Raw genomic sequence first — 7,500 nt, 5'->3', positions numbered from 1 at the left:
GACGTGGTGAGAGTGGGGGGAGGGGGTTTAATGCGCTGCCATCAGGATTGGATGGTGCCATCCTGTAGGATGATACGTGTTCATGTGGGGTGGGGTGGGGTGTGTGGGTGTCTTCCTGTATGATGGGTTTCAAGCGTCAACACTTTTGAAGATGGCAGGAGTGTGTGTGGTTTGGGGTGGGTGGGGGATAGATGAGTGAGTGAAGGCGGCTGTTATTGTTATGATGGTGAGGATGATGTTTGTGTTTCGTGGAGGATTTCATATATCTCCACCCCCCCCCCCCCCCCCTCTGTCTCTCTGTCTGCCTGTCTCTCTCTCTCTAGCTCTCTAATCTCCCGCCCCTTCTCCTTCTCTTTCTCTTGTCTGTCTGTCTCCCTGTGTGTGTGTGTGTGTGTGTGTTTCTGTCTGTCTGTCTGTCTGGTAGTCTGTCGAGACGTCTATCTGTGTCCGTCTCTCAGATCTTTACCACGTTATTTTGATAGATTGTTATTTTTACTTGTTTCCTCCACGTTTCTTTCGGTTGACGCACACACACGCGCACGCACACACACGCACACGCACACACACCACACCACACCACACCACACCACACCACACCACACCACACACACACACACACACACACACTACACACTCACAACACACACACACACACACACACACGCACACACTACACACTCACATACACACGCACTACACACACACACACACACGCACTACACACACACACACGCACACACCGACCCACCCACCGAGTTATAAATGGCTCTAAACAGTGACAAAACCCGCTGTTGTCGTAAACCTACAAGGGAAATGACGTGATTCCATGCTGATGGTGGTGATGATTTTTTTTCTTTTCTTTCTTTCTTTTCAGGCAGACCATAGGCTGACGTCCGCCACAGACGCCCTGGCAGCGGCCCTCGAGTGTGTGTGGGGGTGGCACTTACACACGTCCACTCTGCGGAAAGACCCAAGTAACCAAGTTCAAGTGACCAGGGAGCGAGGTTAGGGACGAGAGAGAGAAAGAGAGAGAGATGAGGGGAGAGAGAGAGAGAGATGGGGGGGGGGAGGGAGAGAGTGAGAGAGAGGGGGGAAGGAGACAGAGAGGGGGCTGGGAGAGACAGAGAGAGAGATGGGGGAGGGAGAGAGGGAGAGAGAGAGAGAGAGGTGGGGGACGGAGAGAGAGGGGCGTGGAAGGGACAGAGAGAGAGAGGGGAGGGGGATGGAGGGAGAGAGATAGGAAGTGAGAGAGAGAGGGGAGAGAGAGAGGGGGGGGATCGAGGGAGAGATGGGGGGGGGGGGAGAGAGAGAGAAAGGGGATGGAGGGAGAGAGGGGGGAGGGAGGGAAGAGAGAGAGAGATAGGGGAGGGAGTAATAGAGAGCGAGAAGAGAGAGAGAGAGAGAGATGACATGTCAAATAAAAGTGTACAGATCAGCTCAATAGGATTCTTTGTTTTTGTTGTATCTGTTTCAATAGTAATTATTACCGACATCACGTAATTTTACGATATATATATATATATATATATATATATATATATATGTATTTATACATACTGAGAGAGAGATGGGAACATTGACGTGAATAATTTGAGAGTTATCTATCGACAGCTATATATCTCTCCATCGTCAGAGGGCTTTTTCTAACCCTGTCCACTTCCAAGAAGAAAACAACAGCGTTACATAACGCGTTCAGCGAAATTCTACCTTCTCGAAAACAACAACATTAAAGAAAACCTAACACCCACAAACAACACAAACAAAACAACATTAAAAAAAAGAAAGAAAAAAAAAAAAAAGGCTGCTAACGTAATTGGCTTTTTCATGGCAGGCAACTGTCACCGATTTACCGGTTGTCACCGCGCAGCTTCCTGTTTCACGACGCAAGCTGGTGACGTAGTTCCGGCGGCTCCTCTTTTGATCGCTCACGCTCAGCGGAAGAGGGTGGAAGAGACGAGGAGAGGGTGAGGGTGAAGGGGGGGTGTGTGTGGGGGGACTAGGGTGATGAGCTGCGAAGGGATGATGATGATGATGTTGGTGTTTTTTTTTGTTTCTTTTTTTTTGGGTTTTTTTTAAAGTTTCATCCGCATAACACACTGCTGCTGGTGTGATGATTTGATAACTCATTGGACAGCCCACGTGCAGCAGCGTTGACGTCATATTGTTTCGCCACCATCAGTTTTCGTGTTGTTGTTTTTTTTGTTTTTGTTTTTTTCGATAACGACGTCGATGGGGATGATAGTGATAATGATACTGATAAGCAGCACTTGTTTAGCGCAGTATTCCAGACTACTGCAAGCTCAAAGCGCCTTTTTGGCCTACCAAGAAAAACGAGAACCAAAGAACTGAATAGATATAATATTGTCTGCACCAAATAGACAGCGCGCTTTGTTGACATGACGTCGATTTGGATGATAAAAGATGTTGATAAATGGCACTCGTTTAGCGCAGTATTCCAGACTACTACAAGCTCAAAGCGCCTTTTGGCCTCCCATGAAATGCGAAAGTGTTAAAACTGAATAGGATATATAATGATATCATCAACACCGGACCGACAGCGAGCTTTGGTGAAAGGATGTGGGCGTTGATGAATTGAGGAACGTCTTTCTGTCGATGCAGTGGTCAACCTACACACACACACACACACACACACACACACACACACACACACACACACACACACACACACACCTCGTCAAAGAACCTTTCTTTTCCAGTTGTCTGATATGATCGACTGTCGTTGACTTACTTCACATATTTTCTCTTGATTGAACCAGTCAGCGAAGGGAACTGGTAATGCAGCATTTCCACACTTTGGTTACAATAGCCTCTCTGTCTGTCTCTGTCTGTCTCACTCTCTCCTAAATTCTATTCATCAATTAGTCAAAGGAATTAGCCGCTACGAGAAAAGAATGCCCGCTGAATACAATAATTGGTAGTACATTATTCAGACTTACTTCCTAACCTGCCTCCATGTTAAAACACAACAACAACAACAACAACAACAAAACAAACCTACCAAGCACAAAGAACTTTTAATGTAACACGCAGGAGACTTTAATGGAGTTGAAGAAGATTCTTGAAAGCACGACGAAGTATAAGACAAGGTTGATTTAGAGACCATTGCATCGGGATGGGTTTGTGCATCAATCAAGATCTGTTTCACCTGCAGTAGATTGTACTGGCCCTTTTCTTCTTTTTCTCCTTCTTCTTCTCTCTCTCTCTCTTTCAAACTTCACTCTCACGTCACGAAATACGTAGTATTTCACCAGCATACCTGTGATAGTTTCTGAGCACCTTCATTTTTTTTCTCTCTCTTTCTCGTGGTCTGCGACGTGAAATAACTGACTATCTTTCAAAGTCTTTTTTTTATTTTTATCAAATTTATCGGTTACAAGCTGACAGTGAGATGAATCATCGTCGTCTGACACGTGCTTAAAGATTGTGAGTGAGGGTGGTGGGTATGGGTGGGGGGTGGGGGCGGAAGCGTATGTATCCTACTACATACCCCTGCACGCACGCGCTCTCTGTGTCTGTGTCTCTCTTTGTTGCTTTGTCTTTCTCTCTCTCTCTCTCAAGGCCTGACTAAGCGCGTTGGGTTACGCTGCTGGTCAGGCATCTGCTTGGCAGATGTGGTGTAGCGTATATGGATTTGTCCGAACGCGGTGACGCCTCCTTGAGCTACTGAAACTGAAACTGAAACTTGTCTTTCTCTTCCTCTCTCCAGCTCTCCTTCTTCTGTCCCCACCACCCCCTCCACACACACACACACACCCTCCACAGACACATACACACACACACACACACACACACACACACACACACACACACACACATACAACATACATACACACACACACACACTGACACACACACACACACACACACACACACACACACACACACACGCATACACACACACACACACACACACACACACACACACACACACACACACACACACACACACAGGGAGCAAGACCGCATGAACTTGTCCAAAGTTATACGACTTCACGTGGTTAGTACCGAGCTGAGAAGTGAACGTTTGTGCTTTGAAGAGGATTGCTTTGAAGATAATGATCGCAGTTTCAGTTGAACCATGTAACGAACCCGGTACCTGTTAGTTAACCAGTACACAATGAGACAGTTGTTCGTTGGTTCCCGCTGACTGCTCTCAGCACGGTACTACTGTATGTACGGCGTTTCTGATTGGTTCAAACGGTATTTTTATTTGGAAATGTCATAAAAGAAATACAATGAAATCGACTCTCGGTTTAACTCTATACTGAGATGGAGCACGAACAGTGACTGTGAAAGGGTCAGCGTTACGGACACAGAACATCAAGTTCAACCCCAACCCCCCCACGCACCCCCCCCCCCCACACCTCTCCACGGGAAAAAAAAAAGGAAGAGGAAAATGTGAGATATAATACAATAAAACAAAAAGAACTGTCAATATCTGTAGCCATGTCATCTTGACGTCCGTTTTGGTAGCGTCAGTTCAGTGGTAGAAAAATCCATTTTCTCCTCCCCACTTTCCTTGGATGACCATTGTTGTATGTACAATTACCTGAAGTTAATTGGAACGTGGAGGTCAGAAGAAGCGCTTCAGAGATACTCTGAAAGTCTCTCTGAAAGCGTTTGATATCAACCCTGACTCCTGGGAGGAATCTGCAGCGGACCGTGACAAATGGCGCGCTGCTGTGCACAAAAGTGCCAAGTTGTGCGAGGCCAACAGGACTGCTGCAGCTGTTCAGAAGAGGCAGGCCAGAAAGTCACGGGCAAATAAGCTCCCTGACAATGATATGCCTGTCTTTGTCTGCCCCAACTGTCAGCGAACATTTCGTGCGCAGATTGGACTATTCAGCCATCTGCGCACTCACAGATAGATTCATGAGCATCCCCCACCCCCCACCCCCACCACCCTCCCCCCATCCCTCAGCTGGATGACAACGATGGTCATCATCGATCTCGATGGACACACACCACCAATTGGAACGTGACACATGACCCTTCACCCACCACGATCTTCCTCCCCAGTATCCCAGTTCACAGTTCAGAGCCGGTAGAGTTGCCTGTGACGACCTGTTAATAGGGCCCAGTGCCGGAGTCTTGGTGTTGTGAAGGTTTCGTTGTTCCGGAGGGGTTGGGGCCGTGTGAGTTGAACCAGGTAAAAACACACAACTATCATTACACTAGTTTGTGACGCGTACAGTCAGTTGATCACATGCCTGCATTCTCGGTAAGTGCAGAATATTCCAGCTGGGACGGGTTCACACACACACACACACACACACACACACACACACGGCGCGCACACCCATACACTCATGATACACATTCAAAGAGAGAGAGAGAGGGAAGGAGAAATAATACAGAAGCTCAAAGAACTGCTCGCGGAAGCACAAAGACAATTAATTAATTTTCAGCTTAGGTCATTTGGACAGTTAATTTATTATACAAATTAAACAAACGACAGACAAAATTTGTCACGTATGGTCTTTCAAGTGACATCACAGACACAGCACTTTCATTGAAGCCACTGCTGCAACATCAATTAGCAGTCAGTGAACCGAACACTTTTGGCTTTTACTCAGTGACATTCTTTGATGTCCCCCCCCCCCCCCTACACTCTACCGCCCCCCACCCCACCCCCCCACCCCCCCAAAAAAAGAGTTCTTTTAATACGATTATGATTTCAGCAGTATCGTGTTTTCTGTCAAAATCAACATTCATTTTATCATGAATATGTGATTTTATATCTAGTAATTATTTTATTGTGTATGGTGTTCCACATCTGCTTGCAAAAGGAGGGAGGGAGGGGGCAGAGAGAGAGAGAGAGAGAGAGAGATCGATGGAGGAAAAAAGTCCGTGTTATCGGTACATTTTAATATTCTATACTCATCCGTATCAGAAGACCGTCGTCTGTCATTCCTGTAGATCATTATATTTTGATGCCCCAACAGAAGTACGTTGTTTCAAGTACATTGAGACATTGAACACCTTTGATTGGAAAGAAAAGAATCCGCCATTTCAAGTAAATTAAGATATTCCACATCTGTTAATGGCGAGTGAAAAAAAAACGTCCGTCATTTTCAGTAGATTTAGATATTCCACATCTGTTAATGGCGAGTGAAAAAAACGTCCGTCATTTTCAGTAGATTTAGATATTCCACATCTGTTAATGGCGAGTGAAAAAAAACGTCCGTCATTTTCAGTAGATTTAGATATTCCACATCTGTTAATGGCGAGTGAAAAAAAACGTCCGTCATTTTCAGTAGATTTAGATATTCCACATCTGTTAATGGCGAGTGAAAAAAAACGTCCGTCATTTTCAGTAGATTTAGATATTCCACATCTGCTAATGGCGAGGTGGAAAAAGAAGAAGAAAAACCGAACAAACAAACAAACAAACAAAAAAACAAAACCGTCCGTCATTTTCAGTAAATTTAAATGTTCCACTTCCGTAAACGGGGGCGGGGGGTTGTGTGTGTAGGAAGGGGGGTGGGGGGGGGGGGGGGCGAGGGGGTGGTATTCGTCATTTTCAGTACATTTAATTTACTTGTTCCACATCAGTTAGAAGGGGTGGAGGTGGGGTGAGGGGGGGGAAGTCAGACATTTTTTAGTACGGTTAAATGTTACACTTCCGTTAATGGGGAGAGAGAGAGAGAGAGAGACAGAGAGAGACACACACAGAGAGTCCGCCGTTTTCAGTACATTTTTATGTTCCACATTTGTCGGTGCCAAAGAGAAGATCTCTCACCTCCTGTACACTCTGATATTCTACATCAGGGCGTGAGGGTTGGGGGGGGGGGGTGGGGGTGGAGTGGAGGGTTTGTGAGCCCTTTTCCTGGTATGTTCTGGTATCTCACATCCATCAGTGCCAGGCTAGTCACATCTCACACGTGACGAGTGAGACACTTGTTCAGTTGTCCACCAGGGTACAGACTCAGTGAAATAAGACTGTTGTGACCTTGACATGGGTCAAGGTCATTGGGTTGAGGTCAGATGTGAGTGGGAGAGCTCAGCTGTGAGCGCTGTCACGGGTTGGCCAAATTTCGTGGAAGTCAGTGAGTTGTGTGTGTGTGTTTTATTGTGAAATGTATTATTTTTCCAGTTTTTCTTTTATGATTAATGCCGAGCACAAAGGCCGAACCCTTTTCCCTGACTTCGAGACCTCAAAGACTGAACAAAAGGACATCACTTTTTACAGATACTGAAACTGATTGCACATCCACTGATCCACGGAACATAGAAGTTACACAAATACTGAACCTGTTTCACTGATCTTTGGCTGATTAAAGATAGTTTGAAACAAGATCAGTTAAAAAAAAAATCACTTTTAATACGAACTGATGTATCAGTTGATGCAAGGAACGTCGAAATCATACAAATCCTGGGACCTTTCCATTGATCTGAAGAGAAACGAAAAAAATCTAGGTCATTGTGTAAAAAAAGAAGAAGAAAAATTGCGTTTGGCTGACTAGCAGTCGACGGACT

The 7,500-nt window shown here is 45.6% G+C and overlaps 1 protein-coding gene across 7 annotated transcripts in view; it reads left to right on the top strand.

Moving 5' to 3' along the window:
• LOC143282167 (uncharacterized) overlaps positions 1–7,500 on the top strand; it is a 179,993-nt gene that overhangs the window by 73,008 nt on the left and 99,485 nt on the right. For 6 of the 7 annotated variants that reach the window (XM_076587720.1, XM_076587728.1, XM_076587719.1 and 3 more), the window contains one exon: positions 875–1,004. The gene's annotated coding sequence lies outside the window, so the exon portion shown is untranslated. Of the gene's footprint in view, positions 1–874; positions 1,005–1,831; positions 1,965–7,500 lie in introns of all 7 variants that reach the window. The other variant, XM_076587725.1, reaches the window with a different exon arrangement.

This window comes from Babylonia areolata, chromosome 5 (assembly GCF_041734735.1).
Source record: "Babylonia areolata isolate BAREFJ2019XMU chromosome 5, ASM4173473v1, whole genome shotgun sequence".
NCBI lineage: Eukaryota > Metazoa > Mollusca > Gastropoda > Neogastropoda > Buccinidae > Babylonia > Babylonia areolata.
Note: the sequence above shows the minus strand (reverse complement) of the source record. Positions and strands in the feature narration are given on the sequence as shown.